Source organism: Myotis yumanensis, unplaced genomic scaffold (genome assembly GCF_028538775.1).
Source record: "Myotis yumanensis isolate MYYU_CA2020_CCGP unplaced genomic scaffold, mMyoYum1.0.hap1 SCAF_4, whole genome shotgun sequence".
Taxonomy (NCBI): domain Eukaryota; kingdom Metazoa; phylum Chordata; class Mammalia; order Chiroptera; family Vespertilionidae; genus Myotis; species Myotis yumanensis.
The window spans coordinates 44,902,443-44,921,933 of NW_027223755.1; the positions used below are offsets into that span (position 1 = coordinate 44,902,443).

The window sequence follows — 19,491 nt, forward strand, 5'->3', positions numbered from 1 at the left end:
GTCAGCCTGTGGGAGCGGGCCTTTTGGAGGAGACCGGAAGTCGAATCACTGAGAGGTAGGTTTCCGAAGCCTGGCAGGGTTCGCCTCTTTAAGTAATAGTAATGGTAGTCTTGTCTTTTTTTTTTTGCTTGTTCACCCCCGCCCCTTTTAGTTTTTTAAATTTTAATTATTTTTAGTTCCCACTTCTTTTCCGCCTAGAACTCCGCAGTGCGTGGATGTTTCCCGACTAGGATCCCCTTTAATGTGTAAGCTGCTGGGCCCTCCGTTTGTTCAGTTGCTCCCTTTGCACCTGGGGGTTCTTTGGATTACAAAGCGTCTTTGAAATGCTCTGTAGTGGTTTTGGATGAGGAGGACCCTTGAATCTGCAGGGTTGTGTGGAGTAGGCTGTTGGATCATTTCTCTGACACTGGCCTCTTCTCTCTCCCAATCCCCAACTTTTCGTAAACTGTCAGTAGGTTGCATCTGGGGCTGAAACGTTTGGTCCTTAGGGATCACGGGCGACTTTCTGTGGCAATGAATGGGGAGCAAGTGCCCTTTCCTGAGTTCAGAGCCGATTACTCGAGAGAAGTGCTCCAACGGCAAGACAAATCATATGCCAACTTTTTCTTTTAATTAGTAGTATAATTTAGCTTCCTCTGATTTTAATAATCCCAGTGGCTGAGGCTATATTTCCCCCCATTTTTTTTTATTCGCCTACTCTAGATAAACAGGCGCGTTGATGTATTCAGTTTGCATAGTTTTTGGAATTATTGAGTTTATTCCTCTACCCCCTTAAATGAATCAGAAAATTATGACAACCCTTTGGCTCCAGCTGTATAGTTGTGTTTTGTTTTTTTCTCAGACAGCAGAGAGTTCTTTTCAGAATGTTATTTTTTAAATTCTTTATTAACTCAGAAAGTGGATAGAGGAAAAATGGGAAAGTAACTAATGACTTGATTTATTAGTTTTTGGCCAAACTATGAGATCCTTAGCTGTATTTGGCCTAACTATGAGATCCTTCTTTATTTAGGGCAGCATGGTGATTAAAACATTAGATTTCTGTTATGTGATTACATTGTTTGCTACCACATTCAGTTTTTTAAAAAATATAATTTACTTTTGAATCTACTGAATTGTCAAGAGTGGTCAAATACACAATTTTATCAAGTTTTTATTGAGCTTTATTACTGGGAAAATGAGAGTGCCGCAGAGGAATAAAGATGACCTGTTTCTTGGAGAAATTTAATGATCATGGGAAAGAGGGGAGTAAGAAATGTATGAAAAGTGTACAGTAACCTCTTCCTATAAGAAACCAAGCCATTTATACCTTGCAAGTCTTGCCATTCAAGTTAAACAAACTTGGCTTAGTTATAGAAGTTATGTTGTACACCTCATCAAGCTTGGCTTCTAACGTAGTAAATGTGTTGAGATTTTATAACTGTTTCTGCTCTAATGTGAAGATCGTCTCAATCTATATGAACATTTAAGGCAGCGGTTCCCAACCTGGGGGTCTAACAACCCTTTCACAGGGGTTGCCTAAGACTATCGGAAAACACATATATAATTACATATTGTTTTTGTGATTAATCACTATGCTTTAATTATGTTCAATTTGTAACAATGAAATTGGGAGTCACCACAACATGAGGAACTGTATTAAAGGGTCGCGGCATTAGGAAGGTTGAGAACCACTGATTTAAGGGGAATACTTCTGTGTGAAGCTGTGCTTCAACTACCTGTGAAGAGCACTAGGAAGCTGCAATTGTTCACGATCACAGTTGAGTTACTGTATTTATGAATTAAAATTAATTTTAGGCCATGGGCACTTACATACTTCAGCTTCAAAAGAATAAAGAACAACATTTGCCAGTTAAAGTTTTACATTGAGGAACACAAATGGCAACAGATGAAGCTAAACATATGTGTATAATTTTTTTAAAAATGTAACATAGCAAACAAAATTAATCTGACATGTGTTGAGAGGTGGGAAATTAGTAGTTGAGCTACATGGTCATTAAGCACATAAACCCCCTACTTTTGGTTTTTACTGCCAATGAACTATTTTAAGTACTATCTTACATTGCTAACTATTTCAAAAGTCTCTTCTGGCAGCTCTGCTATGAATTCTCTAAATCATCTTAGATCCTTTACTTACTAAAAATAAAATCTGACTGTGTCATTCCTTTGTTCAAAAACTGTTGCCACTCCTGCATCTAGAGGAGTATTTTCAATTTTGGTTTCATGGGTTTCCTAGAATTTTATGTAAAAATAGTGCATATTTTTATTTTTCTGTGGGGAGAGTTCATAGTCTTCTTCAATGATATGAGACTTAAATGAGTTCATACAAGTAAATCATCTCATCAAGAATCTGGCATTAATAAGCACACAGTAAGCATTGCCTATTGTGTGCCTGGGTTTCTCTTTCACTAAATTAAAAATTCCTTAAAGGGAGGGATAATGATGTAGAGTTGATTGACTTGCATGTTAGGCACTCAATAAAAGGTTTTTGAAATAAATTGTTATTGCTTTTATGCCACCAGGCCACTTTCTCCCTTTTTCTCTTTTTACTTTGTATCTAGTATTGAGTATTGAAGGTTTCCTTTTATATAACTTCCCATTTTCTTTCATTCACTGATATTCACATATATGAAATGGTTTTACTTAACTGCTTGTTTTCTCTCATCCTCAAGTAGCCACCATAGTTTGAAGTTGAGGTTCTTCATGTTCTAGTGTTTGTTTTTGTCCTTTCTCCTTCTTTTTTTTAAATTCTCTTTTCCCATGGCTTATAGATTAAGACCCATAAAAGTTTTGTTTGACCTGCATGTTATTTTATTTTTTTACTTTAAGAAATGCTTCTCTTAACCTTTCTCCACTTCTAACCCTATTGATTTGCTCTTCTGAAAAATCCTTTAAGTTCTTTATACTCTAAATCAAAATTTTTTTTCTCTATTCTTTCTTGTATGGGGGAAGAAAAAATAATGTTCCCTCCTACACTTATAAAGTTCTGGCTGGACTAATAAGTAAATAGAAGATACATTAATAGGAGAAAATAACCTGGTTTATTACATATGTACATATGGGAGTTTCATAAGAATATGTGACAAGAGGACAAATTGGGTACTTAAGGCTTACATGCCATTTTGAGCCCAGAAGAAGGGTAAGGGATAGTGGTTTGGGACTACATATGGGAGGGAGGCGAACATAGAAATAGAAAAGCAAATGTTTCGTAAATAAATGTTTCCTGGGCCATCTTTAACAGTGCAGAGAGGTCTTTGGTCAAATGAGCCTTGTTAGGTTCCTCCATATTACATATTAGTTCTTATCCTTCCTTCCTATCTAATAAAAGAGAAACATGGTAATTAGCCGTACCTCCGCTACCCTTCCCATAGGCTAATCAGGGTGATATGCAAATTAACTGCCAGCCAAGATGGCAGCCGGCAGCCAGGCAGCTTGAAGCGAACAGGAGGCTTGCTTGCTTCAGTGACAGAGGAAGCCAACGTTCCCCGCCTGCCACTGCTGGCCTCTGAGCTTGCAGTTTGAAACATTGTTACAAATATAGAAGCTAAACAAAACCCCAGAAACCTGCTTTCAGCCAGCCGGGATCTCAGAGCTGGAGTTGAAACAGTGTTTCGATTATAGAACCCAAACAAACCAGATACCTGCTTTCAGCAGCCGAGGCCTCAGAGCTGGAGATAAGCCTCAGAGCTAAAGCTGGCCCAGAATAAAAAAGAAAAAAAGGAGCAGTTGGGAGCTTCAGTCACCCGCCAGCCTGTAAACAGCCCTCAGCCCCTCACCCAGACTGGCCAGGCACCCCAGTGGGGACTCCCACCCTGAAGGGGGTGTGACCAGCTGCAAACAGCCATCAGCCCCTCACCAGGCTGGCCAGGCACCCCAGTGGGGACCCCCACCCTGAAGGGGGTGTGACCAGCTGGAAACAGCCATCATCCCCTCACCCAGGCTGGCCAGGCACCCAAGTGGGACCCCCACCCTGATCCAGGACACCTTTCAGGGAAAACCAGCTGGCCCCCACCCGTGCACCAGGCCTCTTTCCTATATAGTAAAAGGGTAATATGCCTCCCAGCACTGGAATCAGCGGAGCAGTGAGGCCTCCCAGCACTGGGATCAGCGGAGCAGCGAGGCCTCCCGGCATTGGGATCAACGTGACAGGGGGCAGTGCCCAAACCCCCTGATCGCCCTGCAGCTCTGTGTGTGACAGGGGGCGGGGCCACAACCTCCCTATCCGCCCTGCTCTGTTCGTGACAGGGGAAGGCGCCCCAACCCCCTGATCGGCCCTGCTCTGTGCCTGATAGGGGGAGCTCCCCAACCCCCTGATCGCCCTGCGGCTCTGTGTGTGACAAGGTGTGGCGCCCCAACCCCCCCCCCCCCCCCAGTGGGCCCTGCTCTGTGTGTGACGGGGTAGAGCCATAACCTCCCCATCGGCCCTGCCCTGAGTATGACAGTGGCGGCGCCCCAACCCCCTGATCGGCCCTGCTCTGTGGGTGATAGAGGGTGGCGCCCCAACCGCCCCCCACGGGCCCTGCTCTGTGTGTGACAGGGTAGAGCCATAACCTCCCCATCGGCCCTGCCCTGAGTGTGACTGTGCGGCGCCGCAACCTCCCCATAGACCCTGCCTTGAGTGTGACAGGGGGCGGCTCCCCAACTCCCCAGTGGGCCCTACTCTGAGCCCGACCAGGGGCTGCACCTAGGGATTGGGCCTGCCCTCTGCCACCTGGGAGCAGGCCTAAGCCAGCAGGTTGTTATCTCCCGAGGGGTCCCAGACTGCTAGAGGGCACAGGCCGGGCTGAGGGACCTACCCCCACTCCACCCCCCTAGTGCACAAATTTTTGTGCACCGGACCTCTAGTTAAACTATAATTGTCTATGTCGATAGCTCTCTTCCTGGAGCAGGACCTTTGTTTAAATTCTTTTAAGCTGTTTGGGGGAGGTTAAAGATTTTTCCTCATTATTTAACCAGCTTAAAATAATCAATATCCCAGTAAGCATATTTTGAGGTGGCAAACTCTGTCCTCACTTGAGATCATTTCAAAATGGCAATTGCTCCCACGCACCTGCAAAATGCTTTTGTTAGCGTTACCAGTGATCTCTAGGTGTTGATCATTTTCATTCATTATCATTTGAACTGTAAGCAACTTTTGACAATTGATCATTCTTTTTTTGATGATATATTTTCTTCATTTGATTTGCTGGACTCCACACTCTTGGTTTTTCTTTTACTTATTGGTTGCTCCTTCTCAGTCTTCCTTCTGTTAGTCCTGATCTTTTATTATTGAAATGCTCCAGGGTGCAGTCTTTGGTTCTCTTTTCCTCTGTCTACACTCCCTCTAATGATCTCAAGTCTTAATGACCTTAAATACCATCTGTATACTGAAGACTACCAAATTCATATTCCTTGTCCCCTCGCTTTCTGAACTCCCGACTCACATATCCAGCTTTCTACCTCTACATCTCCACTTGTTTACTTCAAGATATTCACACTTAAATGTCAGAAACTGAACTCTTTTACCCCTAACCCTGCCCCATTCTTTCTCATTTCAGCTGATGCCAACTCTGTACAACCTGTTGCTAAAAGTTAAATATTTGGAGTCATTCTCCACTCATTCTCTCATATTCCATCAGCAAATCCTATTGATTCTTTCTATAAAATATATCTAGAATTTGACTGTTTCCTACTATTTCTACTGTTAGTATTCTGATCATCTCTTGCTTGATGTCTGTTATTAGCCACTATCATTTCTTGTTTGGGTTGCAGTAATAATGTTCTATCAGGTCTCCCTGCATTCTTTAATCCTTGCCTCTCTACAGTTCTATTCTCATACAGTAGCCAGTGTGATACTTTTAAATGTAAGTAAAAGGTTGTATTAAAATGTAAGATTCTAAATGCAATATGTTATCTTAGATTGGATCCTAAAATAGACAAAAAAATATTGGTGGAAAAAACTGGTAAAATCTGAGTAGTTTGGAGTCCACTTAATAGCATTCACCAATGTTGGTTTCTTTGTTTTGATAATTGCATCATGGTAATATAAGGTGTTAATTTTAGAGGAAACTGTGTGAAGGGTGTATGGGAATTCTATATTTGCAACTTTTCTGTAAATTCAGAATTACTCTCAAATAAAAAGTTTATTAAAAGCTAATGTCACATTGCTTTTTTGCTTAAAAAGATTTCATGTCTTCTCATTTGACAAGACTCTATGTGATCTGATTTCCCATTACCTCTCTTACTTTACCCCTTTATATTCTCTGCCCCCTCACTCTGCCCCCTCACTTAGGCCCATTTCCACCTTAGGGCCTTTGTACTGGCTGCTTCATCTACCTGGAATGTTTCTTCCCAGACATCCACACAACTAGTTCCTTCACCTCCTTTATATATGTGTTCAAATGTCACCTTTTCAATAAAGCTTGCCTTAATTTCCTAAATAAAATTGTAGCTTTGCAACTGATTCCCCTCTTCTCCCAGCTGGCTTCTGTGCTCCAGTTTCCTCTACCCTGTTTTATCTTCGCCTTTTACTATAGTACTTTTCACCATATTTTAATACTTACTAGGTATAATTTTAATTGTTTGTCTGCTCCTATTAAAAGGTGAACTTCAGAAAGGGAAGAATTTTTATCTCATTCAATTATGCCATTTTCTAAAATACTGTTTAGGGCATAGAAGTACACAATATGTTTTGGTTAAATAATTGAACTTAACTGGGTATTTGAATTTGTAAACCTTGATTTACAATCCATCCGAAACATTGAATTATTTATCGTTTCCATATATCATGCTATTTCTTGCCTCCAAGCCTTTGTTCCTGCAGATTCTTCTTCCTGGAGTGCCTTTCTTTATCTTTTTCCTTCCACCCCTAAATCATTTTTTTTTACTCTTTAAGATTCATATCTTAAAAGATGTAACTCAAGGAAGCCTTTCCTGCAGTGTCAGGCTGGCTTATGTGTGGCTTTCCAGAGGAGCTCCCTCCCTGCCTCTGCACTTTAGAGGCTTGTAATACTTATCTTTGTGTGTTCCTATGTCACTGGAGAGCTGAGAATGTGGGATATCACATTCTCATCTTTGGGATATCCAAGCCTGGGTACATAGGTAGTCAATGAACGTTTTACTGTATTGGCATGACCAAAGTCATTCAGCTTTGAAGCAGCAGAGTTTTGATTTCAAGCTCGGTCTCGTGAGTATAAAATCAATGCTGCATTTGCTATAGTCTGTTTCCTAGAGGAAAGGTGACCATCTTTAAAATAATAGAAGGGTGGGCAATTTGTTCCTTGTCATTTGTGGAGCTGAAAATGATTAGGCTTGAGATTAAGTAATCAAAACCAAATACTACTTGGAGGACCCTCCTGAATTTGTGACTGGTTTCTTTGAGCTTTACTCACCATGCAGAAGTGACGAAACTGTTGAAATAAGCACAGAGCTTAATCTGGTTTTTGCTTGAGAGGATGCTTTTAGTTTTATAATTTTATCTGAACAGTTAATGAGAATTTTATTGGATAAAGAAAGAACTTGCTCAATTGGAACAGAAACAAGTGGCTGCTAAGAAATAAGATGCAGCCATTGTTGAAGAGACTCGAAGTCCTTGCAGTATAAATATTGACATAAGATATGTCAATATTTACCATAGAATTTGGAAGTTTCCAAGTTCCTGTTTAAGAAATATGACACTAGCATTGAACACAGTATATTAATAAATAAGGAACATGTCCAAATGAACAGCTGCTCAGAAAAAATATATAGCATCTGTTAAATGTAGGACAGTTAAAAAGTTAACATTTAAAAAATTATTGATGCTTCTTTGCTAATTTGTAGGTAGATGCTTATACAATAGAGTATATTGATATAGTTCCATATGTGTACTTAAGTGCCTTTTAAAAAGGACAGAATGGTTGTACTTTATAACTTTGTAAATTAGTTGTGCTATGATACTCATGTGTAAATTGATTTTTAAAAATTTTCCCTTAATATTATGTTTAGGAACCAACCTCTTCATTTTAAGCATTATTCTTATAAAAATTGGCCCAAGTCATGACTTAGATATTACCTTTGGGAACTAAAAGTTTGTGCTCTAAGAATTTAGCAATAGAGAAAACATAAAGTTTCTGGCCCTAGCCGGTTTGGCTCAGTGGATAAGAGCGTTGGCCTGCGGACTTAAGTGAAGGGTCTTGGGTTTGATTATGGTCAAGGGCATGTACTTAGGCTGCAGGCTCCTCCCAGGCTCAGACCATGGTCAGGTGCATGCAGGAGGCAACCAAACGATGTTTCCGTCTTTCCCTCTCCCACTCTCTCTAAAAATCAATGGAAAAATATCCTCAGGTGAAGATTTAAAGAAAAAAAAGTTTCTGAAGTTTAAATGTGATAAGGAAATTTGTTCTGGTTATCATCTAACAACTATGTCTAAGAAGAAAGTCTGGAGAAAAGAGTAAAGTTGATATGTATGGTTGAATATCACAGATCAACCCTGTTAATTTCTATATGAATATTACTATAATATAACAGCATTTCATGTAAAGTAGAAGGATGTTTGAAGCTTTTATAATGAGTCATTGGAACCACACAATCTTAGATCTGTTATGCAAACTTTAGAAGAAGGTTAAACTTCATGTTTTTTGAGTGATAGTCCTAAAAACAGTCCCAGAAGGTCATAAATTAGGGGTATTGTGACTGCACCTGTCATTGTTTCTCTTTTCTGATAGCAAAAATTGATGGCTTTTATTTAGCAATCTAATCATTTAACCACATGACGTTATGTTTATATTGTGAAGAATGGATGCAAAGATCATTTGAGGTCAGATATTCTGTTAGAAGGTATATTTGTTTTTATAAATGCTTTGATAAACGTGAAAAAAAAATTTTCTTAGAATTTCATTAAAGCTTTTAACCTATTTTCATTATATTAAAGATGGAAGAGAAGAAAAGACAGTTTTAAAATTTAAATTGGTTGAATCTCTCTTTTAGAGAGAATTTGCCAACATTTTGATTTAAGATGTTGAGTTTTAAGGAGAAAACACTAGACTTATTAATTAGTGACTTTTAAAACCTAGGAAACATTTTTGATTTTTTGGCATGTAACCAAGACTTGAACCTGTGTTTGAATAGAGATACAATATTCTTCTAGAATTATTAGGGCCTTGTGCAAAATATGCAGTTATTATGTAGCTATGAGAAAGTTGTCCAGTGTTTTCAAAATGTCATGTGGTTTAGCCCTAACCGGTTTGGCTCAGCGGATAGAGCGTCGGCCTGCAGACTCAAGGGTCCCAGGTTCGATTCCGGTCAAGGGCATGTACCTTGGCTATGGGCACATCCCCAGTAGGGGGTGTGCAGGAGGCAGCTGATCGATGTTTCTCTCTCATCGATGTTTCTAACTCTCTATCCCTCTCCCTTCCTCTCTGTAAAAAAAAACAATAAAATATATTTTTTTAAAAATGTCATGTGGTTTAGATTAGATGAGAGTGTAAGCATAGTAAGTTTAAAATGTAAAATTTCCCATTTGGTGTTGAATACAGTGTTTCCCAAAGTGTATGGTGCATTCATACCAGTGATGGAATATACACAGTTGCTTACTTACAGCTGTTTTGCAGGTAGTATGAGATAATTTAGGTTAAGAAAATTAAATGATTTGCTGAAGTCCACACAACATTTGCATCATCTTATTTTATGCATCCCTGAACTAATTATTGTCATTTAGTTAATTTTACTACTTTTGTCCTTTAACCTTCATATTTGCTTCATAAGTGAGTGATCCACTAGCTTTACTATATATTTACCTTTTTTAGCGAGATTTTTTACTTTTGTATGCTTTCTTGTTTAATTAGTGTCATTTCTTTCTTGTAAGGCTGTTTAGTGGTGATGTACTCTTTTAGCTTTTGCTTATTTGAAGAATTCTTAATCTCTTCAACTCTTTTTTTTTTTTTTCAAGAGAAACATCAAAAGTGCTTTATTCAAAGTAATGTCCATCGCTAGCTACACATTTTCCCCATCTTTAGGTAATTTGTGGATACCATCCCAATAGAACTTTTCTTGTTTTGAGGCAAACCATTCAGAGACCCAGTTTTCCACTTCTTCATACGTTTTGATGTGCTGCTCAGAAAGCATGTGTGCCATCGATCAGAACAAGTGGTAATCTGAAGGAGCAAGGTCTGGTGAATACAGCGGGTAGGTTAATACTTCCCAGGCAAGATCTTTTAACGTGTCTTTAACTGGTTTTAAAGTGTGTGATGGTGCGTCATCATGAAGCAAGATTACTTTGCCGTGTCTTCTGGCCCATTCTGATCGTTTCACCATCAAAGCATGGTTCAAATTGATTTTGTTGTCGGTAGCGACCAGTATTAATGGTTTCACCTGGTTTTAGAATCTCTTCAACTCTTAATGATAAACTTGCAGCTAGAGAATTAATTCTTTGTTGGAAGTTTTTTTCTTTCAGCACTTGAATATGTTATGCCATTCACTTCTGGCCTGTGGAGTTTCAGCTGAAAAATCTGGTTATAGCCTTACGGAGTTTCCTTTGTATGCAACAAGTTGTTTTTCTCTTGCTGCTTTTAAGATTCTCATATAGTATATACTAGAGACCTGGCATGTGAAAATTCATGCACTCGTGGGTGGGGGGGCCCTCAGCCCAGGACCCCTTGGGGATATCCACCTGCCGGCTTAGGCCTGCTCCCCAGAGGAGTGGCCCTAAGTTGCAGTCAGACATCCTTAGTACTGGGGAGGAGGCAGGAGAGGCTCCCGCTGCCACTGCCGCTGTGCTCATAGCCGTCAGCCCGGCTTGTGGCTGAGTGGAGCTCCCCTTGTGGGAGCGCACTGACCACCAGGGGGTAGCTTCTGTGTTGAGTGTCTGCCCACTGGTGGTTAGTGCGTGCATCATAGCTACCGGTTGTTCCGGGTTGTTCTAGGTTGTTCTGATGTTAGGGTCAATGTGCATATTATCCTTTTATTATATAGGATCATATAGGATATGGTTTGATACTATTCATGGTTTCAGGCATCCATGGGGAGGGGTTCCCCAGGGATAAGGGGGGTTTAAACCTGACCCACATAGCTCCTGGAGGTATTAGGATTTTTACCCTCGCTTTAAATGTACAAGGCTTTATTTAAATTTTAGGAAGTTCAAAGTTTCAGTTCAGTTTGGGAATGCATCATCCAAGCAGACTCAGAATTAAATCTTTGCTTCTATCTTGGAACCTTCTTCCAATAGAGTTGTCCAAAATATATTCAGAGATGTGGTTGAAATTGCAGCATAGGAAGTATGCAGTTATTCATCCAATTAGGAATGTAATATGCATGCACTGTTTATTACTTACTATTATTTCAACCATGTAAAATTGCCATTCTTTGTGGGTTAAAAATTGTTAAATACTGACAATTTCATAAGGTTCTTAAATATTTTTGTATGGCTGAATTAGGTAGGATTAACTTTCATTTGTACCCCAATATTATCATTCATTTCCGTGTTTGCCATTAGAAAAAGGGAGATAAATGGATGCAGTTTTAAGTAAATGGTGGGTTTGTGAATGAAAAAAAGTACAGTGCAAGTCTTGTTCCTTTTCCACACAATTGCCTTTAGTTAAATTTCAGTTCTGAGTAGCATATTTTTTCATGTAGAAAAGACTGCATATAAGCATAACTGATGGTGTTTCATAAGAATACCCTAACTTTTCTGAAAGTAAAATATGAGAGAGGTGTCAAAATTTTGAAGCTTAACAAATCATAATTACTGATTTCTAAAGAGAAAAGACTGTTGCTTAGTAATGCTATATTTCAGGTACTATGGTATCTCTTTAGTTCTGTTAAGTGTCATTCCCACATGAAACTGCAATTAGAACTGAAGTATTCTTGTGAAAGTTCAGAAAATTTCCAAAATGATAAGTATACTCATTCATCTGCCTTCATTATTTGTAATCAAGAGTGTCCTTTTGCTGCATATAAGTAAGTCATAGGTTGGAACTTTTGGTCCAATTTTAAGGGCATTTTGGAAACCTATATGTTAGATTTAATGTGGGAAATTTATTCAGGCCGATTTATTGTTTTTAAATACTTTCATAAGTAAGAGGAAAGAAGAGGAAGTTAAATGTAAATGAATCACTGAAACTAATGCTTATTAATGGTATTTGTAAAAGATTAGCAGAGGAAATGAACAGTAAATATGATATTTGAAATGGCAGCTGCTGGCATTCCACAGCCATGAGAGGTAATTGAGAACGGACTATGACCTAATTTTTTAGAGTTATTTTATATTTTTAATATTTTATTTATGAAGCATCAGATTGTTAACATAATGTCTTCTTTGAACATCAGCTCTATACTATGAGTTTTTGTATAAGATTATGCCCACAGTCTTAACTATATTTTACTCTTATTTAAGGTAAACCAACCATTCTAATTTGCCTGGGGTTAGGAGGTTTCCTAACCTCGTAGGAACACAGGACTTTCAATATTAAAATCAAGAAAATCTCAGCTGAACCTGGGCAGATGGTCACTTTGCTTTCATTTTCAAACTTAATAGAATGGAGATAATCCTACCATGATTAGAAAGGTATTTAATAGTCCTATAAATACTTTAACTTTAAAATTTAGAAAATTCCAACTTGAAAAGATTATTTTAGGAAAGCATTTCTTTTAAATAAGGTTAGTTTGATATTTTTGTTTTAATTGCTTTGGAAATTTAAAGGTAAATTGGTTTTGTGGTCATTTTTCAAAACAAAACTTTAACATTAGATAACATCAACCAGCAAGTTGACATGCTATTAATAATGAAAATGCTAGGAATAATTAATTAAAATATTGCAATATGAGAATTCTGACAAGATATACACGGATAGTCAATGCTTTAAAAAATACTAAACAAATAGGGAAATAGTCCTTTACACTTAGTTTTCCTGAATTATGGTGTGATGTTTGCCTTACACAAGTAAATAGCTCAGTATTTGTTTTTATCTAGCAACTAGAGGCTCAGTGCATGAAAATCATGCACTGGTGGGGGGGCAGTCCCTCAGCCCAGCCTGCGCCCTTTTGCAGTCCGGGAGCCTTCGGGGGATGTCCGACTGACGGCTTAGGCCGGCTTCCCAAGGGGAGCCGGCCTAAGCCGTCAGTCGGACATCCTTAGCGCTGCCACGGAGGCGGCGGGAGAGGCTCCTGCCACCGCTGTGCTTGCCAGCCGTGAGCCTGGCTCAGGGCTTCTGGCTGAGCGGTGCTTCCCCTGTGGGAGTGCACTGACCACCAGAGGTCAGCTCCTGTGTTGAGCATTTGCCCCCTGGTGGTCAGTGTGTGTCATAGCGACCGGTAGTTCTGAAGTTCACTCAATTTGCATATTAGCCTTTTATTATATAGGACTAGAGGCCGGGTGCACAAAAATTTGTGCACTGGGGGGGGAGGGGGGTCACTCAGCCCAGCCTGTGCCCTCTCGCAGTCTGGGACCCCTCAGGAGATAACAACCTGCTGGCTTAGGCCTGCTCCTGGGTGGCAGAGGGCAGGCCCAATCCCTAGGTGCAGCCCCTGGTCGGGCTCAGAGCAGGGCTGATTGGGGAGTTGGGGTGCCGTCCCCTGTCACACTCAAGGCAGGGTCGATGGGGAGGTTGCGGCGCCACCCCCTGTCACGCACAGAGCAGGGCCAATCAGGGGGTTGGGGCGCTGCCCCCTGTCACACACAGAGCAGGGACCATCAGGGGGGTTGGGCGCTGCCCCTGTCATGCACAGAGTAGGGCCCATCAGGGGGTAGGGGAGTTAGGGCACCGCCCCCTGTCACACACAGAGCAAGGCAGATCAGGGGGTTGGGGTGCCACCCTTTATCACCCACAGAGCAGGGCGGATCAGGGGGTTGGGGCGCCGCCACTGTTACACTCAGGGCAGGGCCGATGGGGAGGTTATGGCTCTACCCCGTCACACACAGAGCAGGGCCTGGGGGGGAGGGGGTGCCTTCCCCTGTCACACACAGAGCAGGGCCGATCAGGAGGTTGAGGCGCCTTCCCCTGTCACACACAGAGCCGCAAGGGGATTGGGGAACTCCCCCCTATCAGGCACAGAGCAGGGCTGATCAGGGGGTTGGGGCGCCTTCCCCTGTCACGAACAGAGCAGGGCTGATAGGGAGGTTGTGGCCCCGCCCCCTGTCACACACAGAGCCGCAGGGCAATCAGGGGGTTTGGGCGCTGCCCCCTGTCACGCTGATCCCGGTGCCGGGAGGCATATTACCCTTTTACTATATAGAATAGAGGCCTGGTGCATGGGTGGGGGCCGGCTGGTTTGCCCTGAAGGGTGTCCTGGATCAGGGTGGGGGTCCCCACTGGGGTGCCTGGCCAGCCTGGATGAGGGGCTGATGGCTGTTTGCAGCTGGTCACACCCCCTTCAGGGTGGGGGTCCCCACTGGGGTGCCTGGCCAGTCTGGGTGAGGGGCTGAGGGCTGCTTTCAGGCTGGTGGTTGTTGACTGAAGCTCCCAACCACTCCTTTTTTTTCTCTTTTTTTAAATTTTATTCTGGGCCAGCTTTAGCTCTGGCTCTAGCTCTGAGGCTTCCGCTGCTGAGCGTTCTATAATCAAAACAATGTATAACTCCAGCTCTGAGATCCCTGCCTTCTATATTTGTTAGAATGTTTCAAACTGCCAGCTCAGAGGCCGGCAGCAGCAGGCCGGGAACGTTGGAGTCTGCAGTTACTGGAGCAAGCAAGCCTCATGTTTGCTTCTAGCTGCCTGGCTGCTGGCCGCCATCTTGGCTGACAGTTAATTTGCATAAGGATATGCTGATTAGCCAATGGAAAGGGTAGCGGTCGTACGCTAATTACCATGTTTCTCTTTTATTAGTGTAGATTATATATGGTTCTACCCTTGAATTTTTATAATGTGATGGAGTTTAAAAAATTTATCAGCACACTATTGATTTACAATTTACCTTTTCTTTCTTTTTTTCTTGTTGTTAATCCTCAACGAAGGATATTTTTCTATTGATTTTTAGAGAGAGAGTGGAAGGGAGGGAGGAGACAGAAACATCGCTGTGAGAGAGACACATCCATTGCTTGCCTCCTGCAAGTCCCAACAGGGCCTGGGCTAGAGCCTGCAACTGAGGTACCTACCCTGGTCTGGAATCGAACCTGGAACCCTTCAATCTGGGACCTATGCTCTGTCCACTGAACCAAACTGGCTAGGGCTCTTCTTCTCCTTGGGGAAAAAAAAAATAAGGTCAAACAAAATAATGTGATCAGTAATCTAATTACAGACTACTAACAGCATGTGCTCTGTGCTAATCTTTATTCCGAACTCACTTTAGGTATCAGCCTACTTTTCTCAACAAGGGGGCACTTAAGTTTAATTGCTTCATTAGAAACATGCATTTAGCCCTTTCTGATCTGTAAGTACAACTCCTTGGCATAGCTGTAGAAGTTTGAACACCTGCAGCCCAAGCAGCTTGAAAAGAAAACATAACTTACTATAAAGGAAACTGAAAGAGGCTCAAGTTCAAAATGGTGTTATCAATGATACAGTGTTGTCACTAACTTGAGCTGACCTAAGAGAGTTGGCTTCTGCACTGCTCCTTATCAGCATCCAAAAGGGCATACAAAATTCTTTGTAAACTAATTTAAAAAGTGTCTTGTTTATTCAGAGGCAACTGTGAATGGTATTTGTTCAGAGTGTAGATCACATCAATTGCATACCAGCCAACAACTTATTTCTCTTCTAAGAGAGAAGCCAAGTATCAAAGACACAAAGTACTAAAGATAAGCTTCTCAATTCTCAACTGTTCTGAGCCTCAATAAAGCTACTGATGTACAAATTGGGGTGGGACCCAACTGTTTCCACCTGCAGGCTTGTGTTAGATCCTTGGCTCTGGCTGGGAGAGGTACTGATACTAGTCTGACCTTTAGTGCCCCTAGAAAACAGAATCTGGGCTTTCTTATGGCCCTAATCAATCAGTGCCTTTGAAAAGGATTGCACCGCTTTTCTTCAAGTAGTCTTCGGGCAAAAAAACCAACAACCCCTATGATTGACTATTTCTATTTACATGCCTGGTGAAAGCAAAGAGGTGGTTGATTTGTTCATACTGAATCTTAAAAGATAATCCAAATCAATCTTTTTCCTCTTTCTGTTGTTCTTAGGTATTTTGTATTTGATACTTAATGAGAGGATGACCTCAGTAAGTAAGTAAAATATGAAATTAAGATTCAATTGATAAAGAAAACATTTCTGAGGCTACTTGCACAAAATACTTATAGAAAACTGAGCTATCACATATGACTATCAATATGTTAAGTGCTTAAACTCAGCTCACATGTAGCATACATGGTTTCAAATCTGAGTTTACTAAAATAATAGAATCTTTGAAGTAATATTAATTTGTTCTTGTGATGAGTATTTAGAGTTAATCAGAAAATTGGAAAATATTTGAAACATTAATTATTCAAAGCTGTTGCTAAAACTAATCTAATGCCTAAATATCTTTTTAAGATTATTGAAATTAAAGCCCTTTGTATAATTGTGAGTAGGATGAGTTACTGATGGACATTTGGAATATTGAATTTTACGTTAATTTGTCTCTATAATTTAAAAATTGTGACTTGTTTCAAATGTGGTAAAAAACAGCAGTGAAACCAACTCCTGTTTTAGTGTAGTAATTCTAAGTGCTGTGTTTTCCTTTCACAAAGTTACATTCATTGCTCGCAATAACCGTGGTTCATGAGGCACATTTAAGAATAAATAATCTGTGTAAGTGTGTGTGTATTTGTATATAAATTTTGTAGAGGCAAAATGTGGCCTTCATAAGTAGTTTCTATTACCCTCCTTTCCCCCATTAGAATTGTGTAAGCTTCTATGTGTCTTTTTCAATGATTGGCTTAAAAAAACAGTAACACACATTTTCCAGTAATTTTCAAACTTAAGGATTATGGAGCATGTGAGTAATTTACTGCATGTTAAGTGTTTTAACTAATTGATCTAAAAGAATTATTCAGAAATGGGTAAAGCACTTCAGAGTTAAGCGAATATAGGCAAATATGGCCTTGCTGTAGGAAAAAATTTGGACTAAATGAAATATTTAAAAATTATTATATATATTTTTAGTGATTCTGATGTCAGTCCTACAAATTTACATATGTTTAAAATGTCAACATGCTTAATTGAGGTGACTCAAGTATGGTTATAACTGTTTTTTACTGGGAAGAATAACAAATATTTTTCTGAATAAACTTTAGGTAGAAATTAGAATTATATCTAATTCATCAATTTGGAGGTATCATGGACTCTTAATTTTAGATATTTTTCTCTTTATTATGAAACTTTCTTGGTTTCCTTGTATAGCTTTAACATTCTACAATGAAGCATCTTTTCCACTCCCAAAAGACAGAGATCTGTAGTGAGCTAGAGTTGTATTGTGAAAAGTTGACAAAGTGAGTTGTTTTTATTTTTATATTCATTGTTAATTAGAAAAATATGATGCTTCATTTATAAGAACATAATAGTTTTGAATTGAAAAAGAAAAGTGAAAGTTTTGATGTAAAAATTTGCTCTTATTAAAATGTAGTCAGTTGTCAATGAAATGACAATTAATAATTTACTTCTGGATTTTTGTAGCATGTTATATTTATTGGTCATAAAATTCGAAGCAAATTTACATTCTTCCCCCTAAATAAAAGGTTACAGAATATCCTTTTATCTTTTTTAGGATCATCTAGTAAGAGATTTATGCTATTTGATTAAAGGATAATTCTCTCTAGTTTTCTATCTTTGAAGTTTGTGCTTTGTTCCTGGTTTTGACTTTTTATCATGTTTATTCTTTGCATATTTGTAATTTTTAGGGCATTTCTTTAGTTTTGTTTTTTCACTTCTATACCTTATACATCCTTTAATGAAGTGACATGGTCAAAGGATATTCTAATATTAGAAAAATGTTATTATTTGCTTTGAACTAAATAATATGTGTCATACTGTAGTCTGGTAAGTTTGAGGTCACTCTGGGCAAGATTCTAGAGTGAAATACCAGAAGAATGGTTTTTTTTCATAGAAAAAAAAACCACACACCCTAATCATTAGAAATGAGAGAGAATCCCTGAAAAGGTCTCAAGTCTTAATTTATTCTCCTTTTAAAAACACAGTATTGCTAGACTTGTTGAGTAGGTAGGTTTTACAAAGGACTCTCCTGAATCCTTGTGAATTAAATGGAGATAACAGCAGTAAACCTACTGAGTAGTGATTGATGTCTATGAGAGGCTTGTTTCTAATTGTAAGCCAAAGATGTCTGTGCTCAAGCTTGTCCTGATAAAATTTTACATAAGTGATTTTAATACTTAGAAGGGAGGTTTATCAAATTTCTAAATGGCAAGATCAGGAAGAGATTATAATATATTGGATCACAGTAACAGAATCACTATTCAATGTAAACTTGACAAGCCAAATATCTTCTATCTACACTAATAAAAGAGAAACATGCAAATTGGTGTCACTCCCCTACCCTTCCCATTGGCTAATTAGGGCGATATGCAAATTAACTGCCAGCCAAGATGGCGGCCGGCAGCCAGGCAGCTTGAAGCGAACATGAGGCTTGCTTGCTTCAGTGACGGAAGACTCCAACGTTCCCCGCCTGCCGCTGCCGACCTCTCAGCTTGCAGTTTGAAACATTGTTACAAATATAGAAGCTAAACAAAACCCCAGAAACCTGCTTTCAGCCAGCCGGGATCTCAGAGCTGGAGTTGAAACAGTGTTTCGATTATAGAACCCAAACAAACCAGATACTTGCTTTCAGCAGCCCAGGCCTCAGAGCTGGAGCCAAGCCTCAGAGCTAAAGCTGGCCCAGAATAAAAAAAGAAAGAAAAAAAGGAGCAGTTGGGAGCTTCAGTCACCCGCCAGCCTGAAAACAGCCCTCAGCCCCTCACCCAGACTGGCCAGGCACCCCAGTGGGGACCCCCACCCTGAAGGGGGTGTGACCAGCTGCAAACAGCCATCAGCCCCTCACCCAGGCTGGCCAGGCACCCCAGTGGGGACCCCCACCCTGATCCAGGACACCCTTCCGGCCAAATCAGCCGGCCCCCACCCGTGCACCAGGCCTCTATCCTATATAGTAAAAGGGTAATATGCCTCCCAGCACCGGGATCAGTGGAGCCGGGAGGACTCCCGGCACCGGGATCAGCGTGACAGGGGCCAGCGCCCAACCTCCCTGATCGCCCTGCGGCTCTGTGTGTGACAGGGGGCGGGGCCACAACCTCCCTATCCGCCCTGCTCTGTTCGTGACAGGTGAAGGCGCCCCAACCCCCTGATCAGCCCTGCTCTGTGCCTGACAGGGGGTGCTGGAGTCCAACCCCAGCGGTTCCAGGGGTCCGCAAAGGTGTGGACGGAGTCGGTGAAGAAGGAATGACACGAAGACAGCCTTCAGTTGATCAGCAGCCTAGTCAGGACCTCTAGCCAGGATCTCCAGCCAAAGTTCTAGTTGGAGCTCTGGTTAGGAACTGATGAGGATCTGATGAGGATCTCATGTTTATTGTCTTGTTACATCTGTATTTATACCAGCCGATTTTAATCCTGTCAATTTCTATTA

The 19,491-nt window shown here is 40.6% G+C and overlaps 1 protein-coding gene across 4 annotated transcripts in view; it reads left to right on the plus strand.

The window, feature by feature from the left end:
* The first annotated feature begins 13 nt into the window (after positions 1–13).
* The window catches only part of XRCC4 (X-ray repair cross complementing 4), a 193,318-nt gene continuing 173,840 nt past the window's right edge, over positions 14–19,491 (plus strand). The window contains exon 1 of one of the 4 annotated variants that reach the window (XM_070412287.1): positions 14–55. The gene's annotated coding sequence lies outside the window, so the exon portion shown is untranslated. Of the gene's footprint in view, positions 56–151; positions 246–10,115; positions 10,141–16,079; positions 16,106–19,491 lie in introns of those variants that run through there. The other 3 variants (XM_070412288.1, XM_070412290.1, XM_070412289.1) reach the window with 3 other exon arrangements.